The sequence below is a fragment of the Chroicocephalus ridibundus genome, chromosome Z (genome assembly GCF_963924245.1).
Source record: "Chroicocephalus ridibundus chromosome Z, bChrRid1.1, whole genome shotgun sequence".
Lineage (NCBI taxonomy): Eukaryota > Metazoa > Chordata > Aves > Charadriiformes > Laridae > Chroicocephalus > Chroicocephalus ridibundus.
In genome coordinates this window covers 5,082,072-5,109,772 of record NC_086316.1, presented here as the reverse complement: position 1 = coordinate 5,109,772, position 27,701 = coordinate 5,082,072, and the positions used below count along the sequence as shown (strand labels likewise).

Genomic DNA, 27,701 nt, shown 5'->3' with positions numbered 1-27,701 from the left:
ACTAAGAGGGGAGGGGAGGCAAAATGAAGAAAATGAGAAGCAAGGAATGAGGGGAACACCTCTGAAGGTAAAGCGTACACAAGACTGACAAACAAAATAGCAATGGAAAGCAAGAGGAAAAAAAAAGTCATGGGAAATAATAAATCACATCTGTGAAAATTAATAGAAACTTAATAGAAAGATGAATGGTACACACAAAACCGTATGGATGGACCCGTCTGCGCTCGTGAGTTCAGTGTTTAGCACTAATCTTATTGTAAGAAAGCTGAACAACAAATTTGAAGTTGCTGCCGGAAAACAGAAGGTCTAGAGGCAGACCACGTTGCTATTTAGATATCCATATTGTGCCAAATTTGGAGGGGGGTGGGAAGTAAAGATAGTGTGGCCTCCAGTGTTTCATGTCCCTCTCTGTAAATTTCTAAACCAGCACTGACAGGGCTGACTTTTATTCTTAGCTCATAAAGAGTGATTGTTTTTGCCTGAGGAATACACTAAAAAGCAGGTATTTCTAAAATATCCCCTTTGGGCAGAAACACTGAATTTCTTCAAGGGACTGCAAAACCTCTCTACTTTGGACATCAATTAATATAATCGTTGCTCTGTAAAATACACAGCTGATGCTTTTGGAGTTGTCCGCCTCCTCCTGCTTTGCTTTGGTTTGAGCGGAGCTCATCAGGCATGGATAGACGCAACTCAGACCTGCCCAGTGCCTGTTTCCCCTCCTTCGTCTGGTGCTTCACCTGCCCTGTGCAGTAGGACTGACTGGTGAAAAGACCTCTTCGGGATAATATCAGTATTATCCCGTTCAAAGCCCACCCAAGACATCCTCCCTGACATCGCTGGGTGTTCACCAGCCCCGTCCCCACGTGTATGGTTATCCCACCTCATCTCACAGCACAACCGTGTGCCTTGGCTGTTAGTTAACATGAGGACCTTCAACGTAATGCACAAGCATTAAAAAATTAAACACTTTGCCAGTCTTGCAAGGCAATAAATGTTGCCGTTTACATTTATTCCAGTGAACATGAATATGACTAATCAGATTGAATTTGGCCTCATAAAGCAGACCTTCACAAAGAAGTCTCTGTCAGGGCTGAGAACAAACCCAGGTCCTTTATCTTTGTTGAATGATTTTCCTTATTCTTATTCTAAGAGTGAAAAAAAAAAAGAACATGGTGTGTACTTGGGAGAAAATAATTTGTTACAATAAACGTCGCACAATTCAGAAAACCCATTCTCAACACTTAAAGCAAAATATTGCTTGAAAACCCACCGAAAACCATGGCAAGGAAGTTCTGTTCATTTCCTCTGCCAGTCAGCAAAGCACTTGAACCCATGTATATCTTGAACTTTGAGAACACACTTTAAGTTTATCCTGCTCATGAGTTCATGTCAGATTAGTTGCAAAGTACTCAGTATCTTGCAGGATCGCTCCAGTGATTTTGCTGGGATTTTAAATATTCCTTTCAGAGCCTAATTCTGCAATTTTCACTCACCTTACGTGTCATTGACTAAATAAGTAGTGCTGGTGAAGACTATTCAGAGGAGTACTAGACAAGTAGGTAAAAAATGGCATATTCAAACCAACACAGTAATATTTTATCTTAGTGGCTTTTTATTCTGCTTTATTTATTATCTTCCCTAGTAACGAAGGAGAAATGAAAACTCAAACTTTATAAATAGTTGCTGGGGGTGTTTTTGCTTAAGCTTTGTAAGAATGAGTCTGTTGTTTTATATTATGCTTGACATTTTCTTGTATATTATTCATTTTTTATAGAAGCAGTGTAGTAACACATGAAAAACATAAAATGTTGCTTATAGATACAAAAATTTTGAGGATACTGCATATATTTATATGCATATTTATATATAATATAGTAAGTAGAGAGATAGGTATGTATATATGTGTACATTTGTATACATACTTGGATACTGCATATATACATATATATGAGTATATAATACATTAAATGTGTATATATAAGTAGGTATACATCTGTTTGTTTATATAAGTTTTGGGGTTTTTTAAAATACTTTCTGATTTTTTTTAAACACTTTGGGACAGATCTTTTTACCTCCAAATAAAATAGAGCTAGAAGGGAGACATTTTCACAACACTTCTTTTGAAAATATTTCAATAGCTTCTTCAAAGGACTGAGCATATGCGATCTAATTTTTCTCGAAAGATACTTAAAGCATAAAATATACAGTAATTTGGGCTAGTTCTCCCAGGAATTTGAAGGCTGCAGTACTGCTGACTGGCCAGCAAGAGAGTTTTCAAAAAGTGGTTATCTTAATATTCTCCCTAAAGATCTGGCACCAATAATCACCTATCTAAACACACGAAGTACATAGATGGTAGCACTTTACACAGGCACCACACAGAATATTTATTTTCTGTATGATACTAGTGTATGTTATGACCTCATGGCATACCTGTAATAGTTAGCATCTGCTAAACAGGGCTTTCAGATGCTGTTTTTGTCAATCTTATAATTGTATATATAACCAGAAACTCTTCAAGGGACAAATAATCACCTACGAAATAGTGTAGCTGTACTTGGCATAATTCTCACGTATACATGATTGCATTAGCTATAGTTCTAACAATATATTTAAGCATCCTGCAATTGATACAGAGCTCACTTATATTTGTGTATAGAAAAATACGATCTTGTAGCTGCAAACTGCACTAATATTGGCCTTAAGTTATTGTACAGCAGTACTGGCTTTTAGAGACATCATTTAAGTCTTTTGCCCTTCCTTGAAAATACCTGAAGTGCTGCTGCTTATTTTAATAATAACAACAAGAAGAAAATAATCTATTTTTGGTACTGAATTAGCAGCTTCACAGAAATAGCAGAAAATCACAACAGTGGGCTTCTGACTAGTAAACACAGTACCAAATAATATCATGAGGATTATTACTAACAGTAGTCTTTTTTTGCCTGCAGTCTCTCTGAATCTACAGAAGCATTCTCAAATAAAGACATTTAATTTCAATAGGTCTTAAATCATAAAAACCTGACAAAACACTAGGCTGTTATGTGTTGAAAAGGTAACGCTAATCCTCATAATTGAAAGGTACTTTTTAATCTTTGTGAAACAAAATAAAAATAAAGATGTGTGATAATGATACTAAAAACTGGGAAAATGAAATAAGGCGTACATTTACTGAGATCCCAGGGGGTGGGATCCTTGTGAAATAGGTCTTGTTTTTGCAATTCAAATGCATCATAAGCACTTTTTCCTCTTATTGCCACCTAGGCAGGAGAGAGTTAGTATGTGGAAATAAATATACTGAAATCAAAGTTTTGGCAAATCTAACATAAAAGCAGTATTTTAGCCTGTTAGGGACTTGGCTTTACATGCCAGCACTCATAAAACTGTGTGTTGTTATGTACTTCAAATATTTATGCATTTTGTTTCTATAGCAGAGCATACTTGGAAAGAAGCTGAACTTTGGAAACAATTTTCAAGTCACCCTTGTACAAAATTTGGCTGTTCAAAGCAGAAAATGCAAAGGTTATTTTTGCAAAATTCCTGCTTCTCTGTACAAAATACTTGTGTACATCCTTCTGTGTCATTGACTTCTAGCTACCTTCATCAAACATGCACCTGAGGTTTCAAAGATAGGGATTTATTATGGATGTTTCTTGTACAGGTTCTACGCACGCCTTGCAGGTCGGCAAACAGATCATTCAATTGAGGTTCTCTTGTTTAGAGTATTAACATTTAAAATATCCTCTACTGGTATCCTTTGGTTGAGAGATAGCTAAATGCAGCATAAACAAAGAGAAGCTTCACGTTGGGTCTACGCACAGCACACTCTTCCGCAGACGGCTGATTTCTTACAACAATGAAAATAATTGCAGCATCACGCCTGTCAAACTTCCCAGCCACTGCCAGGTAAATATGCACACATATCTGTGCGAGAAACACCTGAGAGGCGTTTGCAGTGTTCAACTTCTTTGCACGTATACTCAGCTATGAAAATATTAAAATCACTGGCACTGAAATAGAAATATTTCTACACACACATCTACCTATATCTTCATACAGGTATGCACATATCTCATGAGTGTGAACATTTAAATAACCTCCAGCCAGCCTACAAATTATCTATTAATATAAATTTAGCAAAAAGCTTTATGCGTATTTTGCCCCAGTTCATTGTTGTGGTGGTGTACATTCAAGCACACAAGCCTCACACAGGTTTCAGTGTATCTTTGTGTTAAAACATACCTAATGCAGGGCCAAATCCCAAGCCCTTGCTGAGGATGTAATTCTACAAGCTACTTTACACAGTTAACCTTCCCCTGCAGACAGTGTAGTTTACAGGCTTGCAGAGCGGGGGCCTTAATTCTTCAAACTGCAGACACAAGATTCCCATTGGCTCCACGAGAAATGGGATATGCGAAAGGTTTTTGGGTTGGGAACCCTGATTTAAGGCCACCTTGCTCTGAGGGCAGAGGGATGAAGAAGGACTGCGGGACCAGCCTGAGAGGCCTGCGCTTGGGGCGAGCAACCCTTGGCCCCACCAGAAGCACCACTGACAGCAGTGGAGCTGCTCACGAAGGGGAGCATCGTCTGGGGACAAGAGCTTGTAGGCCGGTCTTAGGAGTAACTCAGGGCCATCACACATTGGCACTGGTACCAAAGAGTAGGCTGAGTTTGACAACACACAACGGCCAACACACAATGGCCCACATGGCTGTTCATCCGAAAGCGCGCAATTCTGTTAGTAGAGTGGAGAAGAGTGGGGTGATATTGTTAATACCAACGCTTTCAAAGTACACATTTGTGGGCTCTGGCAGTGGCCATTGGCAGCACTGTTGCAAATGCAGTTCTTGACAATCACAATTTGCCGGGTTAGGGTTACGTGGTCATGTCAAGATGTCTAAAAAACCACAGGAAAAGACACCTCGCCCACGTCACGCTCTCCCCCTTAAAAAAAAACCCAACAAAATAAACAAATGGAACACCCTACGCAGCCGTCCCTCGGTGGTGGGACCTCGTTTGGGGCAAACCAACGCACGTGTTAACGAGGCCTAATCTTCCGTTTTGTGTTTGTTTCTTCATTAGGCTCTAACGGTGCTTCTGCCCCGGCACTGAAGGTTTGATGAGAAGATGGTATGACAGGCTTGGCTTCTCCCCCTGCAGCTGGCACCACCGATGCCAGAAGCCGGAGCCGTCTGCGGCGGGGAGAGGCTCCTCCGGAGCAGGGTCTGACTGTCAGTTTCCCACCCGCCTCCCAGAGCCCAGCTCCCTCCCCGAAGCCCCTTAATGAGAAGCAGAGGACAATGCCAGTATTGTTGTTTCCATTCGGGATCTGGTGGAAAGAACAATCGCTGTTTACCCAAGCATCTGCATTGCCCAAACCCTGCCGATAATTACTTCTAGAGCCTCTGATTAACTCTGTTCTCCACTTTCAGCACAAAAAAAGCTATTGAGCCAGGGGCAGGACAACGTTGCTGTCTTTCCTGGTCTTTTAACAGTTTGCTTGAATATTGCCCGGGTCTCATCTGGGATGCAGAAGTGAGGATGCACCTGAACCCGCGCCGGGCTCACCTGCGTCGGGTGAGCAGATGAGGAATCCACACCGTGGCGAAGTACTGGAAATGCAACCCTTTTCCCCCCAAAAAAGGCCATTTTGAAAAAGCACTCCCCCAGTTTCTCACTCCTGCTTTTCTTTACAACCCAGTAATTAAAAAAAAAAAAAAAAAGACATTCTAATTATCACGGGCGTCTCCCAGCGATTTAACCTCGCTAAATTTCTGTGGTGAAGTACGCAGCACAAAACATCTGGCAAACTCTGAGCATCACCAGAGCGCCGCCAGGGCCTTTGTTTTGTTTTTGTAAACCAAGCGAAATGGAACTGTTGCCGAGTCTATTTCTAGGACGCTGGTAATAATTTTAGTGTGTCAAACCATTCGGTCTTTCGTCACCCGCCTCCCTTCATAGCCCACCGCCCCACCCCCCGCCCCGTGCAGTCTGCTGCTAGCTCTATGCAAAACACCATCATGAATATGTGTAATTATGGAGATTCATGGTAATTTTTCAGGGTTATCCGATGTGACGTTTATAGGACAGCAGCATACATCAGTTTAAACAGGAGTGACAAATATCTTATCCTTTTTATTTCCGTAGTATTTTTAATATTTCCTTGGTCTCTCCTGGGAGCGGTGTGAACTGGTAGGAATTTGAGCAAAATATTTTAAAAATCAAATACTTTACTAGCATGCTACTTTTTAAAGCTCCATGGTTTTAATGTACATGTGGTATGTGTGCGTGCATGTCAGATTGTCTAACCTTAGTGTCAATTATTTATGTGAAATGAACAAAAGTCTTTCTGTAGAAATTTTACTTGTTATTATTCCCTTACCTACAGATAACAATGGAGAGTAAAATGTCTCTTTTATTGGACTGCTTTCTGAAGATTAGTTTGATCTGTCTAATTACTTCAGCAATCTGATTACCCACCTGATAGAGCAATTTAGCAAGCTTTTCTTCTCATTTTTATTTTAAACACAGACTTTTAAAACTGTGGCATTAAATGATTTGCTGTTAACTATGGTGAACTGCAATTATGTTCCAGATCTGTTGTACCTCCTAGAGGTTTAGATATGTTGTTTATTAGAGAAATTAATTGGGATCTAGTCTAAAAATGTGCTGTTTGCAATGATTACTAACTATGGCCATTTTTCTTCTTCATATTTTGAGTGGCTAGCATGTCTGCTAGACCTTCAAATTCATCACATGATTTCATTTGAGATTGGTGAAGTTACTTGTAGATGAAGGTGCAATGCACTGCAAGGCCTCAAAATATCAGTGGATATTCACCACACATCAGTATGCAAAAGTAAGATAGACAAGTCTATCTTTTTAGGAAAAAAAATATAAAATTGCCTGCTACGCTGCAAATTACAGTATTACTGGATATTGTTATAGAGTTAATTAATTTGCAAAAAGCCCCAACTGTGTTATTTACACTGCCACAGGCCTCAAAATATTCACAAAATATGCAGCATCATCACTGTATGAATATTTCAGTCTTAGCAGAAATTGTTCCTTGGCTACTTACCAAAGCAGAAAAAATGTTGCAGGCCACATGAAAGAGAAAACATAACACTCTTATTTTAATTATGTATGTTCTTTGTTATTTGATCTTCATAAAATTTGAGAATACGTTTCATCGTCTCTCTTAAATTCATAAATACACCACTGCATTTGCACTTAGGAAAATGGATGTATTTTTTTGTTTTATTCATCATTTTTTTTAAGCTATTTCATATGGTATTTTTAATGGACATAAACTCAATCCTGTCCTCCATGTGTAACAATGTAGTGGAAAAGGAGCTCACCAAAAGTCCTGTCTTTCATTGTTGTGTGAGATCTCAGATTTCATTGGGGAAATTAGACATAAGTGTTCTCTCCATTTGCTTGGAGTAAGTGTTTTGCATTTGGCAGTCACAGAAGGTCTACCCCATGTTCACAAAGGGTCTATGCCTGGAGACCTCCATACACACCCTCTGAGAGATGTTCCCCCAAAAGGTGCTCAGCTCATGGGAGACCAAATGGGAGATGGGGCCAAACCAAACATCAGGGCACAGTTTCTGTTTGATTTAAATCGTCACAACCTCATTGAATGAAATATTGTAGCAAAATACTAGGGCTTCGTCCCTATATGCTCTCCGTGCATGTTTCTGACGTTAGCACGCCCTAACTCTTGTAGGATCAGCCTTGAACTTGCATTTGTCCTCTGCTCTCACTGCTCAGGCCAAGCAAAGTTTCAAAAGCTGTTGAGTGAAGAGCAGAGATTTGGGATCCACGTTTAAGTGGATATGCCAGCTAAGGCCCTGCAAGCCACTAAGCAGATCAGGGAAGGCACCAACACTCCGCACCAGAGCAGCACCTTGAGAAGGCTGTAACATCTTCCTTCAAATTAGTGACAAGTCAAAGCATTGTACAAGCTCTCATTAAAAGCTAAGGCCCCGTTTATTTAAAATTTTATTAAAATATTATGTTACAGGTTTTTATCACAACCAGCTATTAAGACTGGAGTGCTAAGCAACACCAAAATATTTTATGAAGCTATTAGGTGATGAAAATGAGCTACTGCTATGTTATAAATTCACTACATGCATGCACACATGTAACAGTTGCTGAGATTTTTTGTGCTCCTTCAAAAATACTAATTGGTGCATACAGCAGGTAGAAAATTGCATCTCCCTACACAAAGTTAGAAAGGCATACAATCTTTCTTACATAGCTTTTCAAGGATTGTTTTAATTTGCCTTTAAAACCATGATCTATAATTTTATTTATGGGAAGTAAACTTCTGGAATTAAATGGGCACATTTTCCAAACGCCACGCAGTGGATGCGATAGATATTTTCTTTTGAATTACTAAGGAGCAAAATACAATAATTTGGTGGCAAGCGTCTGTCTGGTAATCACAAGTGATAAATTCATAAGAAATACAGGAAAGAAATTTATTTACTGTTGCTGCTAAGCCAGCCTTTATTTATCTTAGGAGATTTTTCATCTGTGAGTGGAAAACAAACTTTCCTTCAAGAGGTCTGTGAACCGAATAATAAATGCCAGGTCTAAATCCCGTATGGAAATCCGTCGGGTTTAATCCTGGATATTCTTCGGGATGCAAATGAGGGCGGGAGGTTCCCCCCCATCCTGCTGTCATACGGGCAGCCAATTTACAGGCGCGGGCGCACACTGTACGTGCTGCGGGCTCTCCCGCACCTCCCCCTCGCCCCAAGACTTGGTCTCAGCTGCCTGCCTTTCACAGAAAACCACAGACCAAGGAAACATATCAGTAATAGCGCCCTGTAAATTAACTTGACATTTGATGTAGGGGAGGGGCGGGGGGGGGTGGAAAAAAAGGAAAAAAAAACCCAAACCAAACCCTAAAAGCTTACAAAGACATTGAAAACAAAAGCCACTCAGGACCTGAGCTACATCCAGTGTGGATTTAAGAGATCTGGAAGATGGTTATTCTCTTGCAAGCAACACACTCGGCCCTCCTCAGTCTTTGTTAAGACAACTCAGTCACTCTTTGTTAAAGCCACAGCATCCCTCAAATCAACAACAACAACAAAAAAATACCCTATGCTTCCACAAAACAGCCACCGTGCAGCCAAATAACATCAAAGAAGTGCGTTGCTATGGGCTTGGCTTCGCCTTATGTCCCTAAAACTGTAATATTTAAAAATACGCAGTAGTTGAAAGAGAAATTGGAACTATTAATATTAATTTACTACTAATAAGGTGTGCTACATAACTAAGATATAAATAATTTAATGCTAGTATTTTATGATTGGCAAACAGCCCAGTAAACATGTGAGGCAGGCAAGGACTGGTATATCTTGAAAATACCATTAAAGATTTTATTTTTCTCTGTACTTGAAGCTACAGATCTTTTTTCCTCCCCCCGCCCCCTTTTTTTTTTTGTGTCAAAAAGTACTTGAATCAAAGACAAACTATTGGTGGAATATTAACTGCTTCTCCGACTCTGCTTGTAATATTGGTAGCGATAGGATACAGAAAGACTGGGCATATTTAAGCTATTAGACATGCAGGAATGTTATTATGCTTTATTGTGTCTGCCTGTCCCCACCTCCCTCCCTCTCCCCCCGCCCGACTTCTCCCTCCCTCCTGCCTTTCACACACACACATAAATACACACATACACACCTACGTACATACATACGAACACACACGCTCCCCCCTCTGCAGTGCTGGCAATACTGCATCTCACGGACGTCTGGCCTTGCAGTTTACAAGCAAAGGAGCGTACTGCTAAAACGCATAATCTTAGCACCCCTGCTTCTTGATATTCATGGGTTTATTTACAAGTCCCTGTGTTCTGCTCTTTTTTTTCCCTGTTTCTACCATTTATGTCACTGGCATGCCCATATTCTTGTGGGAATTTCAAATGAGAATCGAGATATAACTGGCAAATACTCCGTAACACAGTCTGCATTTCCATAATTTAGCTGTTTGGCTGGTTTTGTTTTTTTTTTAAAGAGAAAATTTTACGAGCGTTATGGACTTACAGATACAGGAAGAGTATTTTGATTGGCTTTTTTAGTACTTCAGCTACTTAAGGTTCTGTTTGTGCAAAATGGCTGTAATAAAGTGAATTTATGTACACATATACGCCTGTGTATATGTAAATACATTTGGAATGAAAAAGTTCTTAAATCCTTGTCAATTGTGCCGATTAAGCCTCACACTCTGGCATTGGCAGTGTTAAGGTTTTTCTCAAAAGTGTCAAAATGCTAAAGAAAGAGTTATTCATTTTAGTTTTTCTTTTGGTAGCAAGTAAAGAAAGGATTTAACTAGTTCAGAGGGAGTCACTACCACTTAGCTAATTTTCACTTCTTTAAGAAAGCCTTTCATTAGCACATTTTACAATTGCCAAATGGACATTTCCATCTTGTAAACAGAGCAATATAGTCCATTTCACCGATGATTTCTTTTTCACCAATGATTTATTTTCTAAATATTTACAGACAAGGTCTGGGTTCTGCAAGTTCTTGCACACCAGTAACTACACTTACCTGTGTAAACCTCTCAGAATCAATGGTTACTCATACAAGCCATTTCCTGTAAGTAAATTTGCTGAATCACGCTATAAAATTAAAAAATAATTTTAATATGCATTCCATTTACTATTTTGATGTGTTTCCCCTATTTTTTCTCGAGATCCACTTGTGAACAAATAATTGACAATTAATACTTTTCTAAAAGCTGATATAAATTACTTTTACCAGGCTACAAAAATAAAAAATAGCACAACATGTACTTATCATGTGTAGCACCTACACTTTTTAATTTGAAGCGACAAGATAGTCGTCATAAATTCACCATAACTAAAATACTATTGGCCTTAATGTGGGCATGCACTCCACTTTATTAAACGAGAATAGTATCTTTCAAAAAGATAGTTAATTTGCAGTCAGATGCAAAACAATTTACATTAATATTATTCTGTCTGGGGTTTGAGGTTTTGTTTTCTTCTGTAAGTAAGTGTAGTGTTTTTGCAAGACGTTGCCTCAGTAGTAAAGTAATTTAGAGTGGAGGATATTTTTAGACTACATTCATTTAAAGGAGGGGGAGGGAAAAGCCGTGCAGTGAGATATACATGTATTTGTAATTCATATTGTTGCTGTGCTTCTATTGTACTCTGAGCTTCCATCATGGCTGAGATGGGGAGCTGGCATCCAGACAGTGCAGCAGGGCAAGGAAATAAAAAAAAAAAAAACCACCGAAAACACAAATAGCGGGTTTCCTCCCTCCACTATCTCCCTCCCGTTATCCCTGCTAATTGTTACCACGCTGCTTCTATTTTAAAAAATAAAAGTAAATAGCTGCAGGCCAGGCAGGTATATCTGGACAGTCTGTTAAATAACGTTATTAATCCTTTTGGTCCAAAACAGAGATCTTTTCATTCTGGTCTTTCAAGAGCCTCAGCCTACACATTCAAAAAGATGACAGAAAAATGAACCGGAATGTGCAAGCATTAAACATTTAAATTCTCTACTCCTTGGTCATTATACTGATGGCCATATTTTACATCTTCCCCTCCCCCACCATACTTTTGCTGATTTCACCTCATTTACATGGCCTTATTATGCATATAGCCTTTGTTCTTCTGATATAGAGTACAGCACGGTGACAAAGCAAAACCTATTTACGGAGATAACCTTTTCTCTTCTTTAAAATTGTTCCAGCCATACGATATTAGCATTTGATTTATCAATATAATTCAACATTAAATCAGATGCATGCTCTTGCTTATAAAATACCAACAGATTTACTATTGCTTAAGAAAATGAAAAGTCAACGTCTAAACTGTCTCCAAAAGCCTTTTGCTTTAATAATACATTCAGGTTTTCTGTTGATAACAGTTTAAGCAAACACACCAGCAGTAGGTAACAATTAAGAAGTATCTGTTTATTTATGACAAGTGAGATATCTGCTATACGTCTAACTATATGGATCTTGATAAGGTGATATTATAACACACTGAATTTGACAGATAAGGCTCAACATGGACAGGCAGCCTCTGATTCCAAGGGTTCCTGCTTGCCTCACGTCTTAAAACAAAGAGACTGGATCCCCTAAGTGTGTTATTACCTTCTGGTTGTTCTTATCCTGTACCAACTGTATCCTGATGTTATGGAAATTTGAGGCTGATTCACCCAGCTCTATCCACTGATTTCAGCAGATCTGCCAACCAGAGGCAAGGTTTCAGAATTGGTTCCTTGGTTTCTGTCCAAAAGCAGGTAATAGAAGGTTTAATGTCATCCCCATGGAATGGGAAGGTAAACTCCCACTGGCTGCGGCAGAAACACAACCGGGCCCACCTTGACAGAAACATGAATTCTCTTTAAATTTTTTTTTTTTAAAAGAGGAAAAAAAAAAGTCTTTGCCTTCTGTAGAATTTTATGACGTAAAAGGAAGGAATAATTTGACTGCTTGAGCTTCTTCTTGTATGATACCAAGTAGCTTCCCTTCTGTGAGATTCCTGCATGGGAGATTGACCATTTCTTTTATTTCTAAGATCCCATGGAAATGATGGAATTAAACAAATACAAAATCATTAAACTTCTTTCTAAACAAGAATGATTCTAGCACTGCTAAATTTTTACAATACCACCATTTTCGCCTTCTTACTGGAAACCAGAAGCCAAAAATTATTCTCTTTCTCAAAGGAGGGTGTTCTCATGCTAGTCTTAAAGAACACAATGCTGTCCTCATCACCTTGTTTCAGAGCATGTCCCAGCAGAAGAATTGGTTACTCCTCATCAATATGATGCAGCATAAATAAAACAGCTCCATAATTCAAGGGAGGAAACATCCTCAGCATTACCTATAAGGATGTGTCTGTGCTTTCCTGGGAGCTGCCACCATCACTCGATTCAGACAGCGATATTCAGTGCATGCTTTTAAATAAAACAATGATCTGTGTTGTGCTCTTAATTGTTACTTTTGCTTTGTTCCAGATATTTCTTGCACTGATTAATCAACTCATCTTTCATATGGGAGAAGCAGCAGTTGTTTCTGTTCTTATGACATTTATTTTGTATGGGGTATAGTCCATAAAAACTGGAAGATACAGTCTAGGACTATGCAGGTGGGGGCTCAGAGTTGTCAAAGCATCACGCAAATCACCAAAACCCCAGGGAGCCCTGCACACACACCTGTGACGATGCCCCGTGTGCTGTCTCTCCCAAACTAAAACCTTGCTCTCCGTGCAATAGTTTCATGGAGGTTATAAGCGACATTCGGAAAATCTGGTCCTAAAGGCTTTGTCTTGGCATGCGTATTATTATGCTAGCTTTCTGCCTCACTGTGTGCATGGTTGGTGGAGCAGCTGTCCACAGAAAACACCACACTGAACCTCCTCTGCAGAAGACCAGAGGTCCTTCTTGTTGTCTGCCTTGTATGAGCCCTCAGTGAGAACCAAGAGGTGACCCTCAACATGACCTGCTTTGCTCTGGTGTCTCCTTGGGAAGTCTAGCATGTTTGTCACCCTACCATAAAGCACTATTTTTACAGAGCTTTAGTCTGAGGTGCCTAAGAATCCCTTCTAGATCTCACCCTAGAAGTTTTTCTTGTGTAGGAGAAATAAGATCAATCTCAAGTGCCATGGCCAGAGCCTGCGGGAGTGGGTTTTCAACTGAATAAAGTCAACAGGTTGGTGAATATGTAAATAACGGGAGAAGAACCCAGCTTAAGATAATTTAAATATCGTGATACTTGCTCAGCTTCATCCAGTGGGGGATGCATGGACCTTATCCTCAACTGACTACTTATGGAAAACCCTTGTAACAAAAAAACACAGTAAAGCCCCAAGGTGTCTTGGCATTGCTGTCAGGGTCTGAGGGTCCCAGTCCATTACACAAGCTTCCCATCAGTGAACATGCCACACTTAGACATTGAAACAGACTTGCTCCAGAGTTGCAAAGGTCAACCCGTACTCCACAGTGAAATGTTTAACTGATGCAGACTTTTGCAGTGGTGCTGTTTCACACAAATGCACTGTCCAGGATGGCACACCTGCAAGTTTAGGAGAACCAAGCTCCTGGTAATGATGTCGACAGGGTGCTTCCCCTCCATAGACACTTACGAACCTGACAGAAATCAGTCAGTTGAGGAAGGTTTTTAAAGAAAACCTGGCTATAAGTCATCACAGTCTTCCAGGCTGACAATTTTTAAAATAAACCTGAGATGAGGAAAACAGGCCTAAAGGTAACCCATTCATAAACCTTGTCTTCCCATCCCCATCCCCACCACAAACTTACAAGATAGGGAAAGCAGTTGCCCCTTCCAGTAACAATGTCATTATGAACGGTTCCCTAGAAGACTGTCAGGTGTGGGAATGTAGAAACAGAGAAAAATATATAATCTGTAACAACATACCTGCTTGGGGCTTCACCTGTTTGGGAAATATTGCGTGTGTGTACAATGCTTAAGAAATTGAGTTGTACTAGTACAAAACAAACAGCGAGTTAAAGGGATGATAGATAAAGGGTTGTGCCCAAGCTGGCGGCACCTTTCCTTGCAGGAATTTCAAGGGGGACTAGAAAAGTCAGTAGGGTTTGTACAGCCCAGAGAGCAAGAATGTAGAGCAGAGTATAAATAAGAGATAATGAAAAAAAAATATATAATAGAATCATAGAATCATAGAATCTTCATGGTTGGAAAGGACCTTTGAGATCATCAAGTCCAACCATACACACACACACACACAAAAAAAAAACCAAACAACAACAACAAAAAAAACCCAACAACCTACAATCTCTGCCCTTCAGAGCATGCCCTGAAGTGCCAAATCTCGATTTTTCTTAAATCCCTCTAGGGACCGTGACTCAACCCCCTCCCTGGGCAGGCTGTTCCAGTGCCTGACCACTCTTTCAGTAAAGTAATTCTTCCCAATATCTAATCTAAACCTCCCCTGCTGCAGCTTCAGACCATTTCCTCTGCTCCTGCCGTTATTCCCTTGGGAGAAGAGGCCAACCCCTGCCTCTCTACAGTTTCCTTTCAGGGAGCTGTAGAGGGCAATGAGGTCTCCCCTCAGCCTCCTCTTCTCCAAGCTAAACATGCCCAGCTCCCTCAGCCTCTCCTCATATGACCTGGTCTCCAGACCCCTCACCAGCCTGGTCGCTCTCCTCTGGACACGCTCCAGCACCTCAATGTCCCTCTTGTACAGAGGGGCCCAGAACTGAACACAGCACTCGAGGTGAGGCCTCACCAGTGCCCAGTACAGAGGCACTGTCACTTCCCTGCTCCTGCTGGCCACGCTATTCCTGATACAAGCCAGAACGCTGCTGGCCTTCTTGGCCCCCTGGGCACACTGCTGGCTCATGTGAAGCTGGCCGTCCACCAGCACCCCCAGGTCCTTTTCTGGCAGGCAGCTTTCCAGCCACTCTTCTCCAAGCCTGTAGAGTTGCTTGGGGTTGTTGTGACCGAAATGCAGGACCCGGCACTTGGCCTTATTAAACCTCATACAGTTGGCCTTGGCCCATCGATCCAGCCTGTCCAGGTCCCTCTGTAGAGCCTTCCGACCCTCAAGCAGATCAACACTCCCACCTGTTTTGGTGTCATCTGCAAACTTACTGAGGGTGCACTCAATCCCCTCATACAGATCATTGATAAAGATATTGAACAAGACTGGCCCCAAAACTGAGCCCTGGGGGACACCACTGGTGACCGGCCGCTAAGAGGATTTCACCCCATTAATCAAAACTCTCTGGGCACGGCCATCCAGCCAGTTTTTAACCCAGCGAAGAGTACACTTGTCCATGCCACGATTCGCCAGCTTCTCCAGGAGAATGCCGTGGGGGATGGTGTCAAAGGCCTTATCAAAGTCCAGATAGACAATGTCCACAGCCTTCCCCGCATCCAGAAGGCAGGTCACGTGGTCATAGAAAGAGATCAGGTTGGTTAAGCAGGAATCAGGTTGGTTATATATATATATATATATATATAAAATGTATACACATATATATGTGTATATACATATATGTATATACATATATATACACACGTATATATTATATGTATACATATATATGTGTGTATATATATACACACGTATATATTATATATATGTATATACGTGTGTATATTTTATATATAATATATACATATATATAATATATAAATATATAAATATATAAAGAAAAATAAATACCTTTGCAAATTGTCTTCCATCATCTTTGATATATTAGTTACTTGGTCACTCAATAAATAACTGTAATAATTATTTCTAAATCAATAGCTTTATTTGGCTATGTAAGTAACATAAGATGTTTCTTGTCTCTGACGGGGCTAATGCTGCTTTTGGAATGAGGCTTTTAAAACTCATGACTATGAATGAAATGTTTTCGTATCGTGAGTGTTTGGTAATATTTGTTTAAAATTTCCAGGTACCTTGACTGTTTCCTCCAGTAAACTACTTCCTTAGAATATTCATACACAGAAGAGCAGAGTAAATTACAGTGAAACACTTGAAAATATGAACAAACATTTCTTGACAATGACACGAGGTATTCATCAGCCTCTAATGCAGAAGGGAGGTAACAGCTGTAGGCACTGGAAGTCATCTCTGAAGCTTTCAGCAGCTTGCAAAAAAAGAGACAAATCTGTTTGGGTTGGGTTTGTTTTATTCATCGAGTAGATTCTCCACTTGGACTGACTGACCTGCCCTGGGATTGTTGCTGTTAGTTTTGGGAGGCTCAGCCTTGCAGTCGCTCTCATCCTACCTTCTGTTGTTGGTGGTAGGAAGTGGAAGCAATGTTTAAGTTTTAGTTGTCAAAATCTGATCTTTATATATGTACAGATATTCATCCAGATGCATATATTTTCACATGTTACTGTTATAACCAAATAAATCTTTTTCTCCATTTCTGAAATTTGCGAAAATATAAAATCGTACTGCACTATGTATTAGAAAAAACGTTGTATAAAAGCAAACGGTGTTGTTTTCGTGCAAGTGGATGCTAACATTCTTCTAAAAGCAGAAGTAGGTATTTTTATTCACAAAATGCTACTTTTTCCCTATAGTGACGAGTAAATTGTGGCCTGTTATTAGCTTGGCTTCAAACCAGGCCTTTAACACTTCCAGTCTCATTATTCAGAAGTTCAAACTGATTGTGGCTGAGCTATCAACAAAAAATATGGTGCCACGGTACTCAGGACACTAAATGGATTTGGAATTCGTAAACATCCTTCAGTGACTTTCCTACTGCTTTGGCTTTACACCTTGTCTTGAACAGGATATATAAGCAACAGAAAATTAACAACTATCTGATAAAAATATTTTAATACAGAGAAGGAGTTAATACTGAAAACAGCATCTCTGAGAATAAGGACTGGTCCTGCAATCTTCAGACAGAGCTCTCCAAGGGTATTCTTGCAGCCCCATGCTTTAAGAGGCACCATATTCTGTTGTCTCCTAGTTTTATTTCCATCCATACATATATATATTTATAACACTCCCACTGTGGCAAAGGGAGTTATATATAACATCTAAGGGCGGCGGGGGGAGGGAACCACCACAAGCTTTAAAAAGTTGATTTACAAAAGGAAAGCACACTTTGGTGTGATTCAGAAAACAAAATGTCTGTTCTCAGTTCTTTTCCACTGTGCTCGGAAGAATTCCGCTCAGTTTATAGCCCTTATTTCTCAGAATGATACTTGCTTCACAGGTAGCCAACAAATACCCACTTTGCAAATAAAATTCCCATAGGGTTACAATTCTTGTAGGGCTCTGGGGCTACCAAGCCCACCCCAGCTCCAGAGGCAGAGCCCAGCAGCCCCACTATCGCATATTTCACTGCTGTCTCTGCTGCATGACCTGGCGGCAAAGTACGTGTCATCTCTCCCCCCGTGAGCTGCCCACGTACAGGAAAGTGTCTGACCTCAGTTTCTGGTTACTCCGTTGGCTCAAATGAAAGAAAACCTGTGCTACGGCTTTGAAGATCTTCCCTTCAAACTCTGATGATTGAATAAGTGAGAAAAACAGTATGTGACAGTATCAGAATGGATAGCTTTAAGGAAGCTTTAATTTTTGCACTTCCAAACTTCCAAAAGCTCAACTGCACAATTCTCTTCTAGTGAAACTTTTTGGTATATTGACTTACAACAGGAATCCCAAACTTACAACTTTCCAAGGTTTTCATGCAAGGAGAAAGGCCTGATTTTTGGTCTTTGCCATATATACTCCAATGCACGGCATGTTTTTTGTGTAAAATGATGACAAAAGGACTGCCTGTTCAAGTAACGCATATACCCTGGAAGAACTATAATACCATTCACAACGGATTGTGCTGACCAGTTAATTAAAACTGAACAGCGTTTATGATGTGAAACAATAGGTATGGGTTGCTGCTGGTAAGTATTTTACCATTTGTTTTCATCCTGGTTACTAGAACCTACCCCTTTCAGCACAGGAGAGGTGGTTTCAGAGAATTATAGAATCATAGAATCGCCTAGGTTGGAAGGGACCTTTAAGATCGTCAAGTCCAACCATCAACCTAACACTGCCAAAAAACACTGCTAAACCATGTCCCTCAGCACCATGTCTACCTGTCTTTTAAATACCTCCAGGGATGGCAATTCCACCACTTCCCTGAGCAGCCTGTTCCAAGGCTGTTTCATCACAGGGACATTTTGTTTCATAAATAAGCACAAAAGCAGTGAGCAGTAGGTTGTAGTGGTGGTGGTGGCAGAAGAATGGAAGATGCTGTTGATAGTGCTTTGCTCAGGTTCCTTACTTAAAAAAAAAAAACAAAAAACAAAAAACAAAAAGTAGCCTTATTTGGAACACACCCAGCTCACTCAGCTCTCCGTACATGTGCCTACCACAAATTCTCCACCAGACTCTGACCTATTTGGCTGACTCAGAAGGGATGTCAGAACGAATGAGTTACATAGATTAAGCTGGCCTGGACCCAGCCAACCTAAATTCCACCTAAATACTTGTGCCTCTCCTTGTTATTGGCTGCCTCTAGGTCTCACCTCTGCCAAGAAAGTCAGAACTAGCCCCCACCACCAGGAACAGGCAGTTCCTGGGTGAAGGCACTCACACCTCACTCCTGCTCAACTCCCAAAGAAATATTCAAGATCCATTAGGACAAAGAAAAAGAAAAAAAAAAACAACAAAACTTAGAAGCATCATCAGCTGCTCCTGTAGGTGTTTTATATTGTTTTTAAAAAGTAGCAAAATACCTGTTTGTATCATATAAAACATCTCTATTCTTCAGAAGACGAACAGACAGCACTTCAGCTCCAACCATCTCACTGGTCCAAGTCAGCCCAGCTGAACACAAAGTTTGTGCTACCAAAATTCATTTGCTGGGTTAAGGCAACCTAGACTCTCGTGGTGAGCTTGGTGATTCTCCCTGTATCCTCAACAGTTAAGAGGGGACCACATCAGCATTTAGACGAAACTTCATCAAAGCTTTCCTGACAGACGCTTGCATAACACTGCAAGGTAATTCGCGCTCCTGTGTGTACCCCGTTCTTAAATTAAGGTATTTTCTACTTTCTGAGAGACTAAACCTTTATAGGAGACTGTCTTTTACCAAGTTCTAGATAGGCTGTTTTCAGTGTTTTCAGCTTGTACCAGAGAAGACCAGCACCTGAGTTACATATATCTAAGAAAAGACCAAGGTAAGCAACAACATCAAAATCAGTCTGAGATCTCATTAATTCTTTCACAGAGTGGTGCTACAATTAACGAAGCTGAAGAGATTAAACTTTTTTTTTTTATTTTAAATTAATAGAATATTGTTTAAATTAGGTAAAAAATTGACAGCGCATTTTGTTACAGAATAATGAACGCTTTAGGAAAGCACCTCGAAACAACATATGCATTTCATTTACTTCTAGAATTGGAGATCACCAGAAATTAGAGGTGGATGTGCATATATATGTATATAAATACATAATTCTGTGCATAATTCCTCATAATGAGAATTGTATATATGTATTGTAACAAATTTTGACTTGGCAGCCAGTGTACAATAGGGACAGTTATTAGGAAATGAGGCAGCATTTGTCTTTAAGAGATGTTAAGACACCTGTAAATCTCACAACTGTGTCCTACTACATAAGACATTTATCAACTTTATATTAACTTATATATACATGAGTTTTGATAACTGAAAGAAATAACTGACAAACTTGTGAAAAACATCTTTGTTCAGGCTTTTTTTTTTTTAAAAAAAGTGTTTGATTTTTGTCATCTGTCTTTTTGGAGCCAGGACTTTTTTATTATTAAGAACCCAGATTTTCAACCCCCTGTTTACAGAGCTCCCACTGAAATCAGGTCAACCCTTTGAAGTAAATGGGATATCTGAACATGAAGGATTTGTGCATTGTTTGCAACGAATTTAGAGATATTTTAATGTGTTATCTGATAATAATTTGAGTGCCCTGATGCAGGTTTTTCAGCTTTCATAAACAGCAGAAACACTTGAAGGTTATTCCTTCTCCCAAAAAAGGCAGCAGAAGCATAATGTACCTATAATATCATTAAAATTATACCAACTTTGTCTTGCTGAAATTATTAGCAGAAGCAGAGAGTATTTAATTTTGTACTACAGACATCTTAAAAACCATTCATTATCCTTTACCATTGTCAACACAACCAATTTTTTAAATACTCTAAAGGGAGAAACAATTAGTGAAAGTTATTACATAATAATTAATATCTTTCCGAACCAGACTGTTAGCCACAGTGAAGAGGGCATACATAATTTATGTAACATCAAGGAAGCAGAATGAGCCAGATGTACCTCGGACTTGGGCGTATTTTCTCCCGCTTTTTAGCTACGACCATTTAAGGAAAACATTTCAAAAGATCATTCCACAGCAAGCAAATTAGTTTTCGTGCATATTGCTCAGCAAATCGTACTTGCCTTACTTATGCGTGTGTGTTTCCCAGTAGGGCTGATTGTGCCCTCATTTTATGTCAGACTCACATTGACACACAATTATTGCAACCGAAACCTCTTCTGGTGTACACCAGGTTAAAGAAAAGCAGAATTTGAGCGGTTTTTCTAGCAGGAGGCTTACTTGAGCAGTATCAAACCATATAACATTAACTGTCCACATTCTCATTTTAAATTGTCTGATTTTCCTCTAGTGGAGTCTCTGGGGTTGTAAAGGCTCCACAAATTAACCAAAGGGGACAATGCTCTTGTATTTGCCATTACACTGGGTATTGTTAAGTAAGTAACTAGTTAGTTAATCTTCAAGAAGGTGCTTCATCATGGTAGAAGTCTGGTCTATCACTGTTAATTAAACCTGCCCATCTCCTAAAGAAGCTTTTGGCTCCCACAACTAAATATCCCTCAGAAAGGACTTTATGTTTACCACGCCTCATAGAGTGATGATGTCCCTAGGTTTACCCGTTTCCCTGGGTTTTTTTTTTATTTTTGCCCCAGGCGTGTGGAACTTTTGCCGGGGTTGACTTTGTCAATGCACATGCATCGCTTTGGATTTCTTGCCTTTCAGCAGCATTACCTCAGATTGGTAGAGGAGACCTCATGCTGGTCTAATCCCAGGAATAATTCCAAACAGATGTCTCAGCTGTTCTCCTTGGGAAGACAGGTCACTAGCCATACACTGCTCTGAAACATAGAATTGTTAAGTGCATTAGAAAAAAATGTTTGCCGTAAAGCATGCTCATTTTTCTACTTTAAATAAGACTTTAAAGGACAAAACCTCCTCTCTCTCATCCTATGTTCAATACACTGATGCAGATGTGCACTCATCTACTAAGAGAAGATGCATCATTCATTTTACAGGTAGCATGACACAGAAATAATTATGCAATAATGTTTTGGATATTTTGCTCTTTAACATTCTTATCATAACAAATTCATTTATATTAGAGTAAAAGGACAAGTGCAGTAGCAACATCAAGTGCCCTAAGTATATGAACAGCACTGGAAAGCCCCTAGTTTTAACCCCAGTTCTAATAATATCTTGTAATTGACCTCTAGTAAACTCTTTACCTCTGTGTGTACCTCTATGCCTGTGAAAAGGGAATAAAAAGATAATTTACTCTTTGCCACAGTGACTGATTGTGAGGCTTATTACCTCAAAGTAGGTGTACTGTTTTAAGGCATTATGTAATAGGTATTGCTATTAGTGGAGGTTCATGCAAGAAATCTCTTTTATAAATATATTTGCTGGTCATAAAATCATCTTAGAGCATGAGTAATTAATAATATAATTTTGCAGGACGGACCAGCATCTATTTAGCTTATATTTTTTTTCTACAGGGCTTGCTGGCGTTTTACCAGCTGAAGCACCAAGCTACCTGTATCTAACCAAGGAGACCAGAATAAACTTTCAAGTGCATGAATACAAGCAATCTAGATATTCTGGGCTACCCTGAAACTGTCCCATTGTGTCTTGAGTTCATATTTGAGCTCAGACTTCCTTGACCATTTCCATGGCCCAGGTGGTAGTTTGCAGCTTCATTTTGGTCTGAAATAGTCTCATTGCTCCATCACCAGAGAGCACCACACATAGGATGGTGGCTGACTCGTGCCTTCAGGCAGCCAGGACAGGGCAGATCAAGCTACTGGCACAATATTCAGTTCCACTCTCGCTAGCCTAAGTGTCCAAAGCCCCACACAAGGCTTATCTGCCTTTAGCACTAGACCTAAAATAGCAGTAGTCTTGCAGGCAGCCCCTGCAGAACTGGGAAAAAGGGATGAAGACTTTGCTTCAAGCATGTGAGCACCCAGCTTCAAGTGGTGTGTCCATCTGATGGCACCAAAACTCCTTCCCAAATCTGACTGCATCCATCCCACACGCATAAAGCAGACTCGCATCAAGCACACCAGGTAAACAAAAGAAGGAAGCAGGCTACTGAAATGTACCTGCAAACTAGCTTTGGTGTTTCAAAGCAAAACACTCAGCCATGATGCAAGTCTGTGTATAGGGAGCCACAAAGTCTGGTAGATATTCCCTACTCCTAGACAAAGTTTTGGCTTCTCTATGATTTAGAAAAATCACATGCTTCAATTCTTTCATCTGGAAAGCAAGAATGATACCTTCCTCTGGAAAGAAGTTTGAGAAGCAAATTGAAAAGCTGACATAGGAGAGCTAAGAATAATCAATATCTATACTTTTGGTGTACTGGGGACAGATTTGTATGTGAATAGCAACTTTGTACAGGAAAGCACTTTACCCTTTTGGTCCATTGCAGAATTTTTAACACAGAAAAGCATGAATCCACATATTTATGTAGGATGGATGGTTCTTCCCTGCTTTGTAGAAGCAACAGCATCCAGCAGTTCCCCTCGTACTTTTAGTTTTCCCCTTTCTGAGGTCATTTATTTATAACTGTTCAAGTTATTTAGATTATCGCTATTCATGTGTACTGAATCAGCATACACAAAATCAAAAATATTACTGTTAATTGTGGCCCAGCGTTGAGCCTTAGAAAGACATACAATAGAGACGTAAATATGCAGGAAAATTTAGGGTTGAGAAATATTCTTTTTAGAGTTTGGATTAATGTAAGTGACGAGAGAGAATACATCTTTCCCAGCACTCATTAGATAAAATTATCAGGACATGTAACATTACATGTGAATATTGCCTTAACACAATAATTGTATGCTTTGTATGCCTGGGTGAAAAATACACTTCTGATACACGGAGTGCAGAATTATGTTATGACTGTGGTTAGCACAAGTTGCCATGCTGCGGTTGTGACAAAGTTCAGACTGTCTAAAGAAAAGAGAGATGGAAAGACATCTATCATTTATCACTTTGAGTCAGTACCATTCATAATCTCAAGACATTTGATGAAGCTAGGTAAAATATCTTTTTTCAAATTTCAAAGATACCTAAGTGTACTATAGGCAAAGATATCCATTATCTATATCCTCCAGATATTGTCATTCTCTGAAGTTAAGTAAATTTGTTTTGCATTTTAAAAGTAAGTATATAAAATACAAAAGCACATTTTTGCAGAAAACACTTCTCAGAAGTGCTTTGCTAATCATTTTAAAAAACATACTCATTGCTGGCTGTTTTTTTTACCTTAAAAAACGAACCACATCCAAAAACTGCATTACACATTTAGGAGCTGCTAATCCTTCGCCGCGCTAATTTGCCTCTGTATTAGATTAAAGTTTCTTACCCGTTGGCTCTGTCTTTCAGGTTGCAACGCAAGACGTGTTTGTTGCCCCGTGCCGGCAGAACCGCCGTTAAGAATAAGGTATTGTACATTCCTGACGTAGCTACTCCGTAAGGTCACCTCCCCCATTGGAGCTCAATGGCATGACTAATGCACGTGAAGTTGAGCGTGTGCGTTAGCCCTGGAGACAGCAAACATTAGCACAGGGGCAGGGAAGTGAATCCGTGCAGATCCACACTCATTCCAGCACGGGAAGGCAGGAACCTGCCACTATTGGAGCCAAAGTGTTTACAGGACAGAGACCTCTGAAAGCAATTCAAGCAAAAAACGCTTCACCTCTCCTTGCCTAAAGGAACAAACAAAAAAGCTGTTTTCTGCATTTTACCTGGTTTTCCAGAACTATCATTGCAAATAATGACAAAACAATAAGATTGCTTTCTTTATCATCTGTCACTCAAAATGGAAAACAGACAGATATACTTTCTACAGAAAAACAGAGGACCATTCAACAGGAGCATCCCAAACTAACTCACGCTGTGGAAAGCAGCTTGGAAATGCAGGTTAAATCACAAACGTGACATTCTCTTATTTTGTTATGTTTATCCTTCTTAAATAACCCCTATCAATCTGTCACTCTACACAGAGCACTTTCTGACTGCAGTCCTCACGAATGTGCTCTGGTGTCTTACTCCTGAAAATAAATTTTTATCTATCGGAAGCAAATGCTTCTTCAGGCCGAGCTGTGATAGGATTACACCTGAGCAAGGGCTATCCATAGCCGTAGTCACAGATGTGACTAAAAGGCCTTGTAAGGGGAATTCAACAAACAAGACCTCAGTGCTGCAGTATCTGTGTTTAATGTTATGCATGTGAGTCATCTAACTACCCTGAAGGGGATCCTTGCATGCGTAAGTATTTGCAAAATGGAAAATGACATATTTTTGATGCACTGGAACAGAATTTAGTTTGTGTCTCAATCTCTTATAGCTGTTTGGATTTTTCTTCCACTGATTCGCATGATGTTATTCCTAGTCCTTAGTCTGGTGACATAAACTATATAACCAGGATAACGGGGCTGATTTGGGTTCATTCTTTCTACCAAAAATTAAAATTAAAAAAAAGGAGAGAGAGAGACAGATAAGGAAATTGGGACCATTCAGTAGATCAGAAGATAGATATGGTTAAGAATTTTCAAAGCTGATCTTGTATATGTTTATATACGCAAGTGTAATGTGTATGCATATATTTATACAGGTTCATACATGTACACAGTAGCTGTACATGCTAGATTCCAAAATACTACAGTTTCTCGCTCATGTAAAGGAGAGAAAGACACATAGAAAAAGATTTATTCCACTTACTGGCAGCATTTAAGGGATCGCTAACTTTTTATGGCAGCATTTAAGGGGTTGCTAATTTTTTATGACATTGTCCTGCTACATACTGAGTGAAGAAAATTAAGTTTCTAATAATTTTTTTTTAGAGTATGAAAATGAATTTCTTGAAAAGTTAAATTCTTATTACAACTTCAAACTTCAGAGAACACAGTGCAGTCAAAATCAATATTCTCCCAAAGATTGTCAGGCTTTTAAAAGTAAGTGTTTATAAAGCTCCCTGACTAAATACAAAAACAATTTTTAAAACTTGATTCAGGTCACCCGAAAAGACTGTCTTCTATTTTAGCTACAAGACCCGTGTAACAGATCCTAGCAAGAAAGAAACGATAAATAAGCTGGAACTGCAACTATTAGAAATGCAAGCTTGTAATTTTTAAGGCCGACTTAAGCAAAATACCTGAATAATTTCCATACCAAAGGAAGCAACTTTCCCATTTCAATAAAGGCATTAAAAGAGCCCTGTCCAGGCTGCTTAGCAAGGGGTGCTCCAATACCTGCACGTTCCTGAGAGAGTTGCATGACTCATATCTCCATCCCCAGGGCAAAGGCCCCTTCAGCATCCCCCAGTATGTCAACACCCCGCTGCTGCTGCTGCAGACACTGAGCCTCCTTTGGAGCTCCTTCTTGCTCTGACAGCAGCCTCAGGCCCTCGCTGAGATCCACGTTTCCACGTTTCCACCTCCTTGCAGCAGCCCGGCTCCCGGTGAGCCCCGCTACCCAGGAGATGAGGCCGTCACGCACCGCGCATCCTCTCCCACCACATTCTCTGTCTCAGAACATCCCTCCTTCCCATTCCAACTTTCCAAAATGCATTTTCAAGATGGCACCGCAATTCCTTGTGCAAATAATCCCCTCAAGCACCTGTGCCATGTTTCTCAACGTCTCTTGTCTGCTTACCCTGAAAATGCAAGAAAAGTGATCTTAAAACCCCTGAAAATAAAGTCTCAACTTCTAATGATATGACTGATCTTATTTTTTTACTATTATATCTACAGTACCATTAACAGCAAAATAATATGTTGCATAGATAATTACTGTAAGGAAAAAGCAAGCATTAATGTACTAACGCTTGAGAATCTGTTTTCTAGAAGTTCTGTGTGCTTCCATTTATTTCAGCAGTAAGAAGGACTGCTTATCGTTTCTGAAACTATGGATGACAGTGGACAAGAAGTTTGAAGGAAGATTTTCAATGCAATTTGGCGGGGGGCGGGGAAGGGGGAAGCTGTCCTATCTTTGTATCTTTCGCTTGCCACGGAATGTCATCAAATCACAGGCTTGAGAAGTACTATATCTTTTCTGTGGAGGATGGAAGACACTAAAAATCTCATCAATTGTGTGTTCTCTACTGCAAAACTTCAGTAGCAAAATATTGCCAAGTTGCAAATAACATTAAAATAGAGGACTGCATGGGAAAAGTTTATAATATCTTCTGTAAAAGCATGGATTGTACCAAGTAAACCAGACTAAAATTTTTAAAGTTGCAACCAGTAGGCTAGGAAAAGATCTGTTCAGGGATGTGTACTTATCTGTAGTCAAATAGAGTCAAACAGAGCTCATATTTCATAAACTAAGTAAAGCTGGGCCATGTCAGTGACCGAGATAAGAGATAGGTGATACCAAAGGTTGTTTTTATGCATCAGCACTGGCATGCTTCTGCATAAGTGAGCATTAAATTGAACATTCAAGTGAGCAGTCGGTTGCACTACTTTGCCAGAAATATGTCTTTGCTGAGAACAAAATCCAGTTCGTATCAATCTGTTGGTTAAAAAAAGCATAGTAGTGAGTAGCATGAAAGTCACCACCTGGTATGAATATACATAGTACTTTCCATTTTTCCTATTCATCCAGTACTTACATCAATTATAACTTTAAAATTCATAGTTTGACTTCATGAGGATACATTTTAAGTCACACAAATTTTCCCATTGTGGAGTCCATTGCAAATATTGACTCGGATTTTGCAATTGCTCACAGGATCCCACAGCTGATAAATCAGTCCCTATTCTGATCTGCTGACTAGACTGAAATGTGTTTGGGGAGGGTAAGAAACAATCACTGCTTAGTCGGATAAAATAAGAAACTGTCCCTTTCCACAGTGCTATGCA

General features: G+C 39.7%; 1 long non-coding RNA gene across 8 annotated transcripts in view; it reads right to left on the bottom strand.

The window, feature by feature from the left end:
- LOC134508597 (uncharacterized) overlaps positions 1-27,701 on the bottom strand; it is a 128,301-nt gene that overhangs the window by 53,737 nt on the left and 46,863 nt on the right. For all 8 annotated transcript variants that reach the window (XR_010069097.1, XR_010069098.1, XR_010069094.1 and 5 more), the window contains one exon: positions 21,562-21,668. This is a non-coding gene — a long non-coding RNA (uncharacterized LOC134508597). The remainder of the gene's footprint in view (positions 1-21,561; positions 21,669-27,701) is intronic.